Here is an 18126-nt window from a genome sequence, read left to right as displayed (position 1 = left end):
AAGCCTTATAAATGCACCATTTTATTTTCTTTGCCATACACCATTTGTGCAGTTTTCTTTACCTTTAGCTTGTTTCTAGCCCTTTTCTGTTTGTCTGAGCTCCGTTTCACTCAACCTGCTTAGTCTGCCTTCACCTTCAACTCTGCACCTCATGGCTCAAAGAACTTGTTCTTCTAATCCCAGTTCTGACACCATGTTGCTCGTCTGGTCAGGATAAAATAGACGAACATTTGTGGGTTCAGTTCATGCAGCTTTATTACACACAAATACATCAGAAATGAGGCTTTGTAACTTAAATAAACTTTTATAAACAGATTGACCCCTACACTCATACATGTCATCATTTGCCTGTTCTCTTAAAATGGCACTGCTGCCTGCACATGCTCTGAATTTATGTGCATGTGCTACATCTGGAAATGCTTCTTAAAGGTACATACACACACACTGATCTACAACGAACTTCCCCAAGATCATGGAAATTATACACTATTATACCAGTTAAAAAAGACATTAAGTATGCGATTAAAAGCAACAGATCAATTAGTTGCTTATCTAATCTTGGCAGATACTGTGAACGATATATTACTGATCTAGAATGGAAAATAAAGTACAGTCATTGCTTTATTAGAATGTTGACCAACATGGATTTATTAAGGGCAGGTCAGCTTTGACCGATTTGGTGAATTTTTATGATCATATTACTGTGGCCTTGGAGATATGGTTAACAACTGGAGTAATATATTTGGACTTGGGGAAAAGCCTTTGCTTGCTTATCCCATTGTGCAATTTATAGGTGCCTGAGTAAAGCCAAGATAAATAGACATTTAATTAGATGGATCATTTATTGGTTATCTAAATGACTACAGTGTTTAACTGTACAATGCATTCAGTCAGTCTACTTGACAGGTGTGCTCAAGGTGATTTGTTTGGACCTCTGTTATTCAATGTAATACTTGCAACAATTCCAAGGAACAAGTGCTGTTGTATAAATACTTACCTGGCAGGGGTGGGTTGGATACTATAATCAAGAAGGTGCTATCCCTAGGGTGAGGCTCTTCCATTGCATACTTTGATTGTGTTGACCCCTGTCATTTCCCCAAATGTGGGAAACTCAACTGCATAATTTATGGCAGTGAGGGACCATGTTTGCACAGTCTCCTGAACTTAAACTAACAAACACTAATATAGCTGATTGTAAAATTGGTTTTGTCACTCGGAATGTATCAAATATCAACAGTTTGAATCTCTGAATGAAATAGGTGAATGAGCATCCAAACCCAGCATAAAGTTTAGTTTGGGTAAGTGCAAATTGCATACTTTTGTAATCCTATTAAAATGCCTGTATACTTAACATCTCTATTAAGAGAAGTTCTACAATATAGGGACATTGGAATTAAGATGGCCACCAATTTTGCTTTTGGTACTCATGATCAAATATTAAGTACAGGAGCCAAGAAGACGGGATTTATGACTAAAAAATCTCAAAACAAGAGATGAGACATGTCTAACAGCATGGTATAAAGGTTATATTAAAACAGTTTTAGAGTCCAATAGTATTTTCTCTACATATACTATGGGGTAGATGAATAGCCTTGAAAGCGTGCAAAGGAACTTGGCAAAAATAGTGTCAAATAAAGACATATGAACAGATTTAAACATCCGTATTTGTTCACAGTTTACCAGTTAAATGTACAAAATTAATATTGCTTCCTACACCCTTCTGTTACCAAATATTAGAGAGACTGTTAGATATGGAAATAGATAAAATTGGTTTCAAATAAAAATCTAACAATGTATGGTTTCACATAAACATGTCTAAATCTAAATGCATCATTCCTATTTCAATCAAAGAATGTCAGTGTTATGGAATAAAATACCTGAAAAGGTATGAAGGTCAAGGAATGTTGAGAATTTAAAAAGCTATTTGGATAAATGGATTGGAGAGAAGGCATTTGAATCCGTGATCTCAGATGCCTGAATACTATTTTATACTTATGAACGTATGAATAACCCTACCATGTACTTTCTGATTTTTACCAAACATCAGTTAAATATTTCTTAAAATGTCTTAATGCTTGTCAATGCCTGACTTAATATGAGAAGCAAGCAGGTGCTCTTGATCGAATTCAGGATTTGATGTAGTATTACACTTTCCCCAAAGAACATTTTTTGCATTATTAAATGTTTGAAGACAATATAAGACATTATGAAAAAAATAAACTGTAAACACAACCAGGATAAATCAGGTTCTCGTTACAGCTTTTTGATTTTACCAAGGTAGTCATGCATGCTTTGTATGTAATAATATTTCTGTTCCAGTTCAGTTGCTTCTTCCAGAGTATTTGCTGCTATAAACAGATAATGTTTAGGTCTATCTTGCGTATAAAAAACAACTCTTTCTTTTATACGTAGAACAAGACTACTGACATTCATACTTGTTATTTGTGGCAGAATCATTATTTGTTAGCGTTTTAATGTAGTACCCTTTTTTTTTTAGCTTCATTTGATAGAAAGAATGTACTTCAGGAAAAACTATTTTCAGAACTGAAATCAAACATAATAAAATCTGTAGTTAAAATGTGGAGAAAGGAAAACAAAATACAGAAAGCACCCACAGTGTTTTAAGAAGAATTTTTAATCAGTAAATGATTGTTGGATAGAGACAGAATACTAGATAGAGAGTACATGAGAGAGACCCTTCACGGACAAGAGTACATGAGAGAGACCCTTCACGGACAAGAGTACACCACACCAAAACTCCTGGGGCTTTGCATTTTCATTCATTTTTGTGTAGAGAGCAAAGCTCAAGTGTTTTGTTACATGATATATGCAATTTAGCTGGAAGAACAAAGTCACATTTATCTCTGTCAACCAGAGAAATCTATGTTACTAAGTAAATTCTCACATACCGCTGACTAAGGAGGAAAACCTAAAAAATAGAAGGTAAATTATGGCTCCAGTAGAAAGCCTTGCTTTATTATTACTGCTTAAGGGCATATATCCTCAACTCCAGAGGCCAACGTAATAATTATGTGGTGAGGTATGATTTACTGGAAATTCAGCCTGCTTGTGAGGTGGACTGTAATAAATTAATGCACTTCAGTTTATCAGGTGAGGTATCCGTTAAGACTAGCAGCACCTTGTACATTATATATTCAGTTTTATATTTTTCAGTGCCATGTTTCTCTTATTGCTATAATTTTCAGGTTGTTGCACATTGATCTGTTCTCAAAATGTTACTGCTTTGCAACATGATTTCTGAGTTCCTTGAAGTTTCAAGTTCTACTCTTTCATTTTGCATGTTAAACGTTGATTGTTGCTTGCTGGATCATTAAGTCTTATATCTTCTTACTTTTTCTGTTATTCTTAAAAGCCTTACACTGGGACATTTTTCTTTAATGCAGATCTCTACTTAATGTATTTTATTCCAGTTTTCTGAATTTACTGTGATAACAGAGGGAAAGATGAATCTGTAGTGCTGCATTCTATGCTTGCCAGTAAGCAGATTACTTACATTTTACGTGGCCAAAGAATGCTTCCAGTGATCCATGATAATTGAGTCAATTATTATTATTGACAAATTACTCATATTGTCATTTTTGCTCATTTATTTGGTTAGAACTAGCATTAACAACACTGTCCTAAAAGCTTTTTCCAGTTCACATTTTACTGGTAGTAGTTTGCAGATGTTTTGGAATCGTGGCAGCTGGCTGGATTAGAATCCATCTTGATGTTATTCAGAAAGTACCTCTTTTCCTCAAGAATCAGGAAGCTGCATGTGTAGTCCGAAGACAAATTGTGAAGGGCTTTAGTGAAATTGTAGTTTGAATGCCGGAGCAAGTAATTATAACCTTGTCCATTTTTAGACTGTATCAAAGTCCGCATAAAGAAGAAAGAAGAAAATATACAAGGAATTGAAAATGTGTACATTAATTAAAATATTACTGCTCAAATATTTGAACTTCCTTTTCGTCTAAGGGGATGGATTACTTGGCCTGCATATTATAAGCAGCTTTTATCCATTATTCTGGAAAGAAAAGCAGTGGTAACTGCATCACGGTTCCTTTGTATGGTTAAATTCAGTACCATCTTTTGTGATGTGTTTTGGCACAATAATGCTAAATATACGAATTGAATTGATTGATTTTTTTTTTGAGGGGGGGTGGAGGTTTGGCCCTTAGGACCCATTGTGTCAAAAGGCCAGTTCATTCCAAAACTGTACATCTGTAAGTCTTGTGGAGCTGGGTGCCCCTCATTTAACTACACCAGCTCTAAGGTCTTGACAGTTTTGCACAGGGAAGCTAGTTCAAAACGCGGCTTTCGGGTGAAACCGGATGCCAGTAAAACTGATCGCTACTGCCATTTTCTCTTCCTTTTACTGTTAGTGACGCATTTTAGTGACTTCACTGAACTTATTGAATGACTCTGCAATAAAAACATTAAATAATGTTCACCAAATACTAAGCTCAGAGGGTTACCAGCAAGAGAAGGAAGAGATTGTAAGATGTCTTGCAGTCACTTAAGTGTTTAGTGATCCAAAGTTTTTTTTTTTTTTTTTAAAGAAAGTTAATTTTTATTCTCTTAAGGGTTTTCATAACAGCCAAAGTTAAAGGCAAAGATGTAAAGAAAGAATTATGCTTAGAATCAGAATCTCTGTCAACATGCTTAGTCATGAAAATTTCTGAAATGATAAAAAAAAGTTTAAAGACATCCACTCACTAATTTTCTTATACTTTGTTTATCCACATTATATTCCATCTGTTGTTCAGTGGCTACTGGGCAGATATCCATATTCTGGGTAGGATGTCAGTCCATTTCCCCACACCCACATACAGTATACATACCAATGGGAAGCTTAGAAGATTGCCAATTCAATTATTTTAACATTTTAGGTGGTGGAAACGTAAGCATCCATTGAAAACCCATGGGACACACTGAATGACATAAAGCCTCCAAAAGGTGGAATTCAGACTGGAGAAGCAAGCAGTGTGAGGCATAAATTCTAACTACTAATCACTCTACCACCCTGTTGATATAAATATTCTTTAGTAGAAAACATGCCACTGTGGTTTAACAAAAGTCATTATAATGCACTGAAATTCCTCCCCATGTACATAAGTATTTACACAGTTTGTATCTCAACACCAGTTAGTATACTGTCTAGCCTGCATGGAATTTGTTTTACTCTGCAAGATTTTCCTTCTCCGTCAAACACTGTTTTATATACAATAGTTATTACACAGTCATCACTTTGGCTACAAATAAGAAATTCATAACAAAGGTGTTTTTCCTCTAAAACATATAAATTGATGTCAGTTGTCACATAACACCATACTTCCTCCAACCTTGTATGTCTATTAGTTGACAGAGCTAAACTTAAACTTTCATGTTAACATTTTGTCATTTTTTATTTTGTCTTTTGACCATAACTAAAACTTAGATATTTAGTCATCTACCTACTCCCACCTCCCTCACCTCCCCTACCTACTCCCACCTCCCCCACCTACTCCCACTTCACCTTAACTACTCCTACCTCCCCTACCTACTCCCACTTCACCTTAACTACTCCTACCTCCCCTACCTACTCCCACCTCTCCCTACCTACTCCCACTTCACCTTAACTACTCCTACCTCCCCACCTACTCCCACCTCCCCCACCTGCACCTACCTACTCCCACCTCTCCCTACCTACTCCCACTTCACCTTAACTACTTCTACCTCCCCTACCTACTCCCACCTCTCCCTACCTACTCCCACTTCACCTTAACTACTCCTACCTCCCCTACCTACTCCCACCTGTCCCTACCTACTCCCACTTCACCGTAACTACTACTACTTCCACCTACCACTTACTCCCACCTCCCCCACCTGCCTCCACCTAAATAATCCTAACCTCCCCACCTACTCCCACCACCACACACACAAATGCTCAGTTTTCAGTTTCTGTTTGTAACTTAAAGTTTCTAGCTAATTATTGGAAATTAAAACTGATCCCCCAGTTGTATAGCTACCTTGAAACACAACTGCACAATTCCTTAATTTCCAGGTAATTATTGGTAAGTAAAATCAACTATTTCTCCTTTACTTCAGCTACTGCAAAATCAAAGTCCTTATCTATACTCAGTAAAGTATATTTATTTCAATAAACAATGCAGAGCAGATTTCATTATTTACCCAAACATGAGTTGTATAGGCAAATGAAGCAAATAACTGAAATGCTGTAAATGGATAGCTAACAAAGTATCAGCAACTGTAATGTCTCTTTAGAAACTATTTTATTGCACACATCCCTTAACAGCATACATAATGTATGAAAAATGCACCTTATAATTAACTAGCATACCCACACAGAGTCTTGAGCAAATGTAGCTAATAGAATAAAGATAACCCCGGTCTCCTCCTGTAGCTACATAAATAAAGTAAAATAATCCATTACTGTAACTTGGCAACTGTTCTAACAGACACTAATGAGTTTGTACAGAGAACTCATTAGTACTTGCACAAGCTATAGCTTCTTAGCATTGCCACCTATGTTAATGTCCCACATATTAGTGAGTACAAATGTGAGATAGTGCCCTTAAAAAAGAACTTGCTGTGTAGTGTCACAGTTTTATTTGTGCTACCAAGTTTGCTATGACTTACATAGATAATTCCTTAATGCCCTTCCTTTTTAACATCCTATTTCTGGCTGTAACATAACCTGGGCTTATGATGTTGTCTTAATTACTCCTCGGTCTGTGTAAATAGAACAAGAGTAACGATTTTCTATGAATATAAGTAACTGAATGTACTCGGTATGTTTTAGATAGCAATAGCACTTTGTGTAATACAGTTAAGCCCTGTTTATATGAAGATATGAATTATAAAAACAAAAATGTTGACCCAATAAACAGGCAAATCTTTCTCTGAAGATGACCTGCGTGGCTACCCTGGTCCACGACCAGACCCCAAATGATGCATATTGTTCTTTTAATAAATCTCATATAACTGAAAAACTGCAGTAACCTGCATAACATTAATAGTTTTGTTGTCGGGGTGGGTTTTTATAAACTAGAAAATTGTTTAAACAAGTACTATAGGCAATATCACAGCTAACTAGCAAAGCACCTTTGCTAGTCATAAGGTGCCTTCATTCAACAGTTAGAAATATTCTCTGAAGGCATCTACAGGATTGTAGACCCCAGAGAGAATGTACCACTTAAACAGTAAAGCGAGAGAGAGAGAGAGAGAGAGAGAGAGAGAAGGCAGTGTTTCCTTGCTGGCAAAGGTGCATGCTTCAGTGCAGAACTCAGTCCACCTTAGGCAACATTTTCAGCTATTAAGAGAAATGACATTCAGACTTGCTAGGGACATCAAATACTTTGCAAAACTTTGCATCTGGAACTTTCTTTCAAAATAAGTCATTGTCCTTTGCTCATCAAATGGTAAAATGATTCTCTCTCTCTCTCTCTCTCTCTTATATATATATATGTATAGATAGATATAAAGCTACAGATCAGGAATAAAAATTTGCTTTTACATATTGTAGCCTGACATGTAAGAAGAGTAAAGATTACTTCATTCACAGCTGTGTGTGTGTCTGTGCATGAGTAAAACCCCTCCCAGTTTACTTGAAGCTGTATTGTTTATGTTAGGACTTTTACTTTGTTAGTTTTTTTTATGTGTAATTCCCTTATGCCAATTGGTAAGCAGTCTCTCTGCCTTTTTTCTTAAAAAGTGGGTTAAGGTTTACTTTTGTATCTATCTCCCTTTTGATGTCTTGCAAAATTTTCTGCTTAATAAGAATTACATTTTATGTTTTCTCACTCATGATGGCAATTTTCTCAAATTTCAGTACAATATGCTAATACTGCCTGTCATTAATGTTATCCTTGTAGGGGTGATCATCTTTCAGGTAAACATATTTAGTTGCTGTACAGTGATCAACAGTCAAATTGATTCTCTGGTACAATTTTTGTTAATCGAATAGCTTTACTGGTGTTTACCTTCAGTGTACAGTTTCACTCTGTTTACAAGCAAAAATACTTTAACTCTTCCTATGTAAATTGGCCCTGTATTAGAAGTGATGGCCAATGAACTAATGTCATTTGACTGAAGAATCTCTTGGTGCTTGTGTGAGAACATGTAACAATGCCATGCAGCAGTACCTATTCCAGAAATATACTCCTTACTGCAGACATAGGTCCTCACAGATTTTGTGATTCCATAAATATGCCAGAAGTCGGATAAGTAGCAATAAAAGCCGGAGAGACAAATGGACTCAGGAAGAGTCCATATTCTGTTGAATTAAAAAAAAAAGTAAGCTTGCACAGGGACTGCCCTGGGTACCCGTATAATCTATCCTTGTTTTGTAAGCTCTGTTGACTTGCTCTGATCACACACTCATCCCATCATTTTACTCGGCCGATTAGTAAGAGAGTGTGTACCCTGAAGGTAGTCGTTCAGAGATTAAAAAACTGCTACGAGTTATTAACCATTGCACTGTTAGCTCGGTCTCACTTTGCATTGAGTCTATGAAGCTGCTTGTCAGAGATACTCACCAGATTTTTGCAAACATTATTTCACACACACTTTTACTTGTCTTTTGCTCTTGGCATTTGAATCTCAAGACTTTCTATTAGTCACCAAATATTATATTGAAATGTATATCAGTAACATATAAAGACAGTATAAAGTGCATTCCTTTTAGCACCGTAAAACTCTTTATTGCTCTCCAGCTCTTAACTGGTATATTTTCATTTGGATGCAGTCATCTCAATCATGCCCCCTCTGGTAATAAAATATTTTTAATTGAAAACTTAGGACCTACTCTGGCAAGCAAAAAAGATTTGAAAAATGTCAGAATCAATGTACAAAGCATTTATAGGAAAGTCATTATTTGTAGCTAGTTATTAACAGTATAAATCTGATGAATTTGCTGTTATGGAAATCTGCTTACTTTGTTGCATCAAAAGCCCTGAAATAGTTAATCTATGGTGTTCTGCTGAGGCATAACAAATTACATAAAAGAACAGGAGGATTCTTCATAAATCCACTTGATTATTTTGTCGGTCTCCCTTCAGAATCTCATTATCACAAAGAAGCTTCCTGCTTTAGTTTGTTAAAATCGACGACATCCGCATGCGTCTTTATATTCTTGTATTCCTAAAAGGGTGCTGATGCTAATACCTGCAGAGAGTGCTTCCAAAGAAGAACAATTAGTTTTGCTGATTTTAATGGCTTAGTCATAAACCACGGAAGACTAACACTGTTCATATATATATAATTGTATGGCCTAACCCAGCTCATCAGACTTTAATTCAAAATTGATGCAATCTGCTATTTGTTTCATCAGCCAATAACATATTACATACCAGAATGAGGATCTGCCCTTCATTACCTCCCAGTCCTTATGTGTTGAACCCATCCTAAAACAGATAGGAAGAAACTGACTGTTTCTCAGGGAGCATTAAGATAGTTGATATTTCTTATTTCAGTCTTACATGCTTGCCATATCGTCAAGCCATTTATCTTCATTCAGAATCCTGTGCCCCACAAATTATCTTCACCGACACCTGAATAGTTTTACTGGCATTTCCCAGGTATGTACATAGTTTTGTGACACTGTTCACCTTCCATCTCTATATATATTTTTTGTAATTTAACACCTGTATTGCACTATCACTTAAGACATAGATAAACATATTTATATAAAAGAAGATAAACCATATTAACACACATCTTTTTTGTATAACTATCATCAATCCAACATTACATAAATTGCTCATTTCCTGCCTTCCCCTAAACCTCACTCCTCCAAAACATTATTTTGCATGCATTTCCATTTGTTCTATATAATTGGCTTCTAACCTTTCCTAAATATCCTGCTTCAGTTCTTTTATCTCCGTCACAATATTCAATAATTTTATTACAGTTGGTTTAGACTTTGACTTCTGTTTTGAAGTAATTACTTTTTTGCCAGCCAACAGAATTAAACTTAGAAAGGCCTTACTATGTCTAGACAATTCAGAGCTCATATCCCAGTTCAAACAATAATTTCCTTAGTTACACTCTTTTGCTCACCCAATATTTCTGACAGATTAGTCTCTGGCAAATTTTTAAAATTTACCAACTCATTACAGTCCCAAATTGTATGTTCCCAGTTATCGCTTTCTTCCCCATCACACCTGCAACAGTTGCCATTTACCTGAGGAAAATTCATTTGGAGTCTGCTTGGGGTGTAAAAATACTTGTACAAACACTTCCAATCAAAAAATCCTAAATCTTGTAAACTCCACCTCTATACATCTAATGTAAACATTTTAACTATAAATATATAATATATAATATATATATATATATATATATATATATATATATATATATATATATATAGATCTAGGACGTTTGATCAAATGTCCGAATCCATAGCCACCAAACACACTTTAACGAAAGAGCTTTTATTTATTTATTTTATTTTACATTTGTTGACCAGGATAATCCAACTGGAGCCATGTCCATTTTCAGTGGAGGTCCGGGGAGATAAGCTCCGAGTTATCAGATACAATAATACAAGTAAAACAAGTGTACATAAATAGTATTACCAAAGACTACATAGGCAGACATGAGATACACCTGGTTATAGTCAGGAGAAAATTAACAATAAATAGTTGGGTTATTCACGTTCATGTTGAAAGTTTGCCAGGCTTATTGCAGTAGCACAGCCAGTTAAATGCCATATGTTGTTTGCGTTTAGTTTTAAATTGTCCTACGGAGGAGAGCAAAGTAATATCACCTGGTAGTAAGTTCCAGGCTCTGCCTGCAGCAGTAGCAAAGAAGGCATCTCCAGCTGCATTGTTGATTTTGATTATCTGAATTAGAAGTTTGTTCGAGGATTGAAGCAGTCTTAGATTGTTGGGGGGGGGGGTGATAATATTTTGAAGGGCTGGTGTGTTATCTGGGTTATAGAGGATTTTATTAGCCATGATCAGCAGGTTATATTGGATGAGACTGGGAAGTTCTAGTCACCCAAGCTGTTTTAGGTTGATGCAGTGGTGTGTTTTAAAAGGCAGTCCAGTGGCAAACCTGGCAATATGATTGTAACAGGTTGACAGTCTATTTAGTACAGATTTGTTTAGATTGGAAAGAAGGGGGGAGGCATATAAAAGTGTTGGCAGTAGATGAGAGTGAGCTATAGCCATCTTTGCTGGAGGGGTTAGGAAGGCTTTTATTGTATACTGTGACCCAAGTTTTTTATTGATGTTCTTGATTGTTTGATTTACATGTAGGTCAAACTTTAGGTTATTGTCAATAATGACACCTAGTAATTTTGTAGAGGGGTCAGGGGAAATTATTGTCCCATCTTTTGCATTTGTGGTGAAGGTGAAGGTGACAGGCCTATGAGTTGGAGAGAATAACAGCATTTTAGTTTTTTGGGGGGATTTAGTAACAATCTACATTCAGAGATCCAATTTTCTATGGTATTAAAGGTGGACTGGGTAGCGACCCTCAGGTCTGTGGGAGAAGTAGCTGAGCAAATCAGGATGGAGTCATCAGCATATTGGATACAGCTGGCGTTTGGTGTGACTGTATACAAGTCATTAATAAAGATGGAAAACAGTAGGGGCCCTAATATGGAGCCTTGTGGTACTCCAAGGGTCTTTGGTAATAGATTAGAGAGTTTGTTCTGTCATAGGACAGCCAGTTGTCTTTCATTAAGGTAGGATGTAAACCAAAGAAGGGCTTTAGTATCAAGGTGGAAAGTTTGCAAGGTGCGAACCAGAAGTTGGTGGTCAACCATGTCAAATGCCTTGGAAAGATCCAAGAATAGGGCAGAGGATATGTGATTATAGTTACGGTTATTGTTTATGGTATTGGTAAAAGCCATTAATGCTGAGGTTGTGCTATGGTGTGGACGAAAACCATGTTGGGTATCCACCATGAGGTGATTTTGGATTAGGTGGTGCAGAAATCGTTTTTGTATACATTTTTCCATAATCTTTGCAAGTGGAGAAAGTATAGCTATAGGTCTATAATTGGAGAATTCCGTAGAGGAACCTCCTTTATGTAGTGGGATTACATAGGATGTTTTCCAAATGGTGGGAATTTTAGCTTCTGCTATGGTACGATTGATTAGTATCGATATTGGATAGGCAATGGTATCAGCTGATTTTTGAAGGTACTCGGTGGGGAGTTGGTCAGCAGAGAGTGTGGTAGGTTTTAATTTTTTGATCAAGTTACGGATAAGTGATGTGGACACTGGTTGGAAGGAGAAAGAGAGTTTGTTTTTCGAGGTAGTAGTATCAGGGGCAGGGGAGCTAGAAGGTAATTGTCTAGCTAGAGCTTGAATTGCTTCAGTAAAGAAATGGTTAAAACTCAGAGACCTCCTCTGGGGATTTATCAATGGTGGCAGCAGGGATAGGTGTAGATGTTTTACCAGGGCGAAGTAGATTGTTCAGCCCTGCTCAGAACTTCTAAGGATTGTTCTGGTTGGTTGTCTGTAAATTACAGTAGAATTGTTTTTTGTCCTGTAGAATAAATGTTTTTGTTTTATTCCTAGCATACCTATATTTAACATGATCATGGGGGTCTTTTGTGGAGTGCCATTGAGCCCATAGTTTGTTTCTGCTGGTAATTTTTAGTCTTGTCTCTCTAGATAGCCATGGTGCAGTTTTTGCTTTTGTACATTTTGAGCGGGCAGCTGCATGTAGATCAAGAATTCCAAAAAATTTGTTGTTAAAATAGGCAACTGCCTCCTCTAAGGGTAGGTGTTTTAGCATGGACCAATTACAGGAGCTAAGTTCCAGTTGTAATTTGTCAGGGTCAAAGTTTCTTTTGCTCCTGACTTTTTTGAGTAGAGGTTGTTGTGGGGTAATGGCTTTATCCTTAACTATGTAAGTGAGAAGATGGTCACTTGGGTCATCGGGGAGGGTACCAGCAGTGTACAGTTGGGGATTACTATTTACGAGTACCCAGTCGAGTATGCTATCTTTTTGGTTGGGTTTGCCTAGCCTGGAAGGGGTGGTAATGGTTTGTGTAAATGCATGCAAGTTGTTGTGGGTAGAAGGGAATTCTGTGAAACAAGAGCCACAGTCGATGTTAAAGTCTCCTAGTATTAGGGTTTCTTCGGGGTAATGACAAGATAGCCAGTGAAGCGTGTCTACATTACTATCTGGGGGAATATACATACAGATGATGTTGATGCTTTTACTTTTGTTAAGTTGCAATCTAGTGGCAATAATCTCCGTGTTATTGATCTGAGGTGGTTGAATAACATCTATGGTCACATTCAACTCAGATTTATAGAGTACAGCCACCCCTCCCCCTTTCCTGGAAGCACGATCCAGCCTGTGTTTATTACACCTGGGTGGTAGCACTTCATTGTCAGTAGTGTTAGGTTTTAACCAGGTCTCAGATAGAGAATATCAGGGAAGTAGACAGCCAGGAGGGCATGCAGTTTGTGTACCTTATTATTAGTGCTCCTAATACTGAGATGACAGACAAGGAGAGAGATAGTTGGTCTACTGGTTATAGTTTTGTGGCTTGGGTTACAGGTCGAGGGGGCATTTGTATCGTTAGTGGATGGGCCTGGGTTGGGGTGAATGTCACCACTGAGTATAAGGCTAGGCCTATACTCCGTGATAAGCCTCAGGAGTTTGTTTAAAAGTTTGTAGTAGTGTCTGGCTCTTGAGCTAATGTGCCGGGGGATGGTATGCTGCATGATTGAAAATTATGTTGAGTTGTACCCAATATTAGTGGTATGGCTAAAGGTGGGATGGTCTAAAGCTGGGGTGATGGTATGTCCTGCAGGGAACTGATACCTATTAAGCTGTTGGTTTTCATACAAAGTGAGTATATATGTGGCAAGCAGAACGGGTAGTAAAGAGTAGTATAACATAATGAGGGAGGAGTCAAGTGGTTGGAATCAGTTTGATGACACAACAGATATAAGGTCAGATGATCAGAATGGAGGTAGTAGACTGGATGGAGGAAAAATTGTGTTAGTTGAAAGCTGATAGGGTGGTAATGCAGGGTGGAAAGAGTATGATGGTGAGGCTGATTGGATGTTGTAATAGGGGTTTGGTAAAGTACCTATAAATGTAGAGGTACTGGGGGCGGGTGGATTTTGGAGGCAGGGAGGGGTGTGAAACAAGCCCGAGTGCAGCAGGGCTAACACTGACTTCATGTGTTTCCTTAAGCTATGTTATGTAAGTAGTGTTAAATAAATGCTTATATGTAAACTAGATTTTAAACTGAATATTTGACTGTGTTTTAAAGCGTGTCACTAAAAAAAAAAAAAATAAACACTACATTAACGTTTTAGCAGGGGGGCTTCGCCCGCCTGCACCCCCATGTGGGGGGCTGTGCTCCCCACACCCCCCTACTTTAATATTCCCCATCCGAGACCGCACTACAGTGGAGAAAAGGGAATTTTCCCTTATCTGCACCGTAGTATGGCCTCGGCAACAGACATACTTACAGGAAAGTGCTTCGGTGAAGAGCACTTTCGAGTAAGTATGCACGGCAGTTTGGATTTCGGACTTTTGATCATTCGATCAAAAGTCCTAGACCTATATATATATATATATATATATACTTTACATAATTGAACCACACTTTGCTGAAACTCGTTCATAGAGAAGAATGTTCACATCAGCGAAAAATTCCACAGGGAAAAGTAGCAGTTGTCTAATGTTAGGAACCTGCCCTTTTCCCCACTGTAGTGTGATCTCAGAGTTGAAATATATACAACTGGCTCACAGAACAAGCATCTATTTATGTGGAGCATCAACTAAAGAAAGTTTTACCCAGAGCCGCTACTGAACTAAGGGACACCTCACAATTTCTAGATGTTCTGTATTGTTGTTTACAAACATTGAACAACACCATGGCTCTTATAATGGTTACCATGGATGTTGAAAATCTATTTACAGTAATCCGTAATGACCATGGCATTGGAGCTACGAAATAATTTTTAAGACAGAGTGATGTTCTAGATGGCAACACTGCTGTACCGTTGTGTCTACTTTTGGATATTATACTTGGTAATAACATCTTTTTATATGGCTGTGAGCACTATTGGCAGAAATGGGGAGTGGCAATGGGGACTTTATGTCCCAACAGCTACTCCAATGTAGTGATGGCCCAATGGGAATCTGACTATATTTTCAATGCCAGGAATATATGGAGGGACATTATTGTTTATTACAGACAGTTCGTTGATGACATTTTTCTTTTGTGGCATAGCATTGACAATGAACTTTCTTGTTTTGTTGAGTACATAGCAAATCCCACCACTTTTTTGGAATTTGATGTCCATAGATCCACTTGCGTAACTGTTTTTCTATATGTAACATTATTACTGGATGATCAAGGAAAATTTAATACACGGATACATTAAAAGGACTGTTGGAAGGACCACCATCTGCATAGGACAAGTATGCATTCTGTGCATGTATACCCCCATATTGTAAAGGGACAGTTACTTTGTACTTCCAGATTGTGCACTGGTGAAGAAGAATATATGAAGGAAACTGAACAGTTAGTGAAATGTCTTCATATAGACAACAAGAGGTCCAGCATGATCACTAGGAATATGAGAAGAACAAGAGGACATCCTTACTTTTCAGAGAATACCACCCTGTCTCACACCACAGCAAGATAACAGCACTAAAAGTGGCCTAAGATGGCTGCTTACACGTAGCAGTGATGGCTCATGGGTTTGTGAGATTATTAAGAAGAATTGGCGCATGCTAACAATGGACGACAAAATAAAGGATCTAGTGGGTGAAGTTCTGAGGTTTTGTTTTAAAGATAAGATGACTTTGAAGAAACTTCTCTGTTATAAGGATGGGGTTCCATCAAAGAAAACAGCCTTGAAGAATGGGACTTTCCCCTGTACTGTTTCTACAGTGTCTCTTATGCAGTCATGGACCTTTGATAAAGATCTCTGTTAAAAACGAATCAGGCCTGGTCAGGATATCCTGATTTGCAAACATAAATAATCACTCTAATAGTTTACTCTTTACCCACTTTCAATTTCCATGAACAAAATACAACTAACTGTGAAATGAAGAATAAAATAATGGTTATGAAAGAGGTGAGATTATGAAATTAAAGTATTTTAGACCATCAGAAGCTATGCTATATGTTTTATAAGCTTTAATAGCAAAGTGATCAGTGTCTATAACCATTGTATTTAATAAAATAATGCTATTCAGAGAGAAAACCTGTCATCTAAATATCTAATTTAACAGCTTAGACATTTATTTATGTGATGTAAAGGGTAACTTTCGATATGCTAAAATTCTACCAAGTGCACATGTATTTTTATGATGCCTGATATAGGATCATATCAGGTTACTAAGTTAACAATTCTAGGGCCTTTTTAAGCCTAGCCATTAATGCCAAATCTTCCAGTTATCAATACCTGTGGACTAGAATGGCTTTGATAAATGCCTGTGCCTTAGGGCATCTACTAACTGTTCCTGTTCATAATGGCCACAGGTGACAACATAGAAGTAAATTTGCAATTTTCCAATCTATTAGTCCATACACAAACTGCATTTGAATAGGCTTAAGGAGGAGCTCTGTTTGACATGAATGTGGAGTCTGTTTCAGAGAACACATACGTACCCCTCCAGCACGTCTGTGTCACAGATGATGTTTAAATCCTTAGAATGAGTAATTTTAGTGCTGTTTGTTTTGTGGTTGTGTAGCAGATCCATCAGGGGTAAATCAAGGAATGCCTTATAGGTTAAGAATAGACAGCCCCTCAGTAGTCTGCAGGAGACAGTGTACAGGGATAGGGCTTTGATACATTTGATACATAACCATTGGAATGTGGCCTAATGGTTAAGGTATTTGCCTTACGAGCACAAGGTGCAGTGTTTGAGTCTCACAAGGGATAACTGGCTAGGCTTGCAAGGGCAGTTAGTTTGGTTGGGAGGGTGGCCTAATGGTTAAGGTGTTTGCCTTACAAGCACAAGGTGCAGGGTTCGAGTCTCACAAGGGATAATTGGCTAGGCTTCAAATGGCTTGTAAGGGCAGTTAGCCTAGTACTAATCTATGAACCTATGAACCTACAGTCCACTTAGGACATGTTATTTATACTATGTATTATTTTAGTGAGGAATCTCTGTGGCCGCTCTAGCCGTTTCAAATACCTCATCAGGTACATACTGAGGGGTGAGCTGTACTCAATTATTGGTCTAATGAGAGCTGAGTACAGCGGGACTATGATCTCCTTGGGTCTAGATGCCATGCCCTTACTTATAACTTGCGCCACATAGAAGGATTTTCTCCCTAGTTACTGCCAACCTGAGTTCTTATTCCCTTACCACTGGGTCTTATCTTAGGGGAGTGTTCTCAATGTTGTAATTTGTAGGGGTAGATGTCTTCCCAAAGGGTATAATTATGCATTTTTTAACATTTAGCTTTAGGTAAGGTTCTGGTACTGGTTATTTGTCTGTGTCAGACCCTCCTGGAGAATAGCTACATCTTTGTGGGATTTAATGACTGCACCCATATAGATATGGAATGGCTTCCTGTTAACTTTTATACTGTTAATTTTAATTCTTAGTCTGACCTTACCTTGATTACAACAGTTTTTATCTCTGTACATGATAATCTGACCTTATTAATATTGGCTGGATAATTTTTAAAATCGGGCATCTGTATGTTGTTACATATAAAATGTTTAATGTTACTCGTTGTTTTACTTCTAAGTATCTGAACAATGCTTAAAATGAAACAGTACTCCTGGGTGAGTTTGAAAAAAGTCCATTGGGATAAAGGCTCCTACCCTAGTTAACAACTACAAATCAGTGCATTTGTTCATTTGTTTGGTTTCATTGAACAGGAATGAATGCCTGGGCAGAACTCATTTTCAATGGAGGGTCAGGGAGAAAAGCTCCAACAATATAACAAATTATAATTTACAGTTTTATTTACAATTATACATTTACGTTGTTGTACAGAAAGACCTGCGGAGAAGAGCTTTGACAGTATAACATTCACCATTTTGTAAATGTTTATACAGTTTTGTTGTATTACACGACAGTGAACTAAAGCAACACAAAGTATTAGATTTCAAGGAACAGTCCAGTATATACAAAAAGTGAAAACTTTTCAAGAAATGTATTCTAG

At 37.4% G+C, this 18126-nt stretch overlaps 1 non-coding gene across 1 annotated transcript; it reads left to right on the top strand.

The window, feature by feature from the left end:
• The first annotated feature begins 989 nt into the window (after positions 1 to 989).
• On the top strand, positions 990 to 1161 carry LOC122817406. Its single transcript, XR_006367240.1, has one exon. It is a non-coding gene; the product is annotated as a U1 spliceosomal RNA (small nuclear RNA).
• The last annotated feature ends 16965 nt before the right edge of the window (positions 1162 to 18126 follow it).

This window comes from Protopterus annectens, chromosome 12.part0 (genome assembly GCF_019279795.1).
Source record: "Protopterus annectens isolate FY-2018-M chromosome 12.part0, PAN1.0, whole genome shotgun sequence".
Taxonomy (NCBI): Eukaryota; Metazoa; Chordata; order Ceratodontiformes; family Protopteridae; genus Protopterus; species Protopterus annectens.
This window is presented reverse-complemented; position numbering and strand designations above follow the sequence as displayed.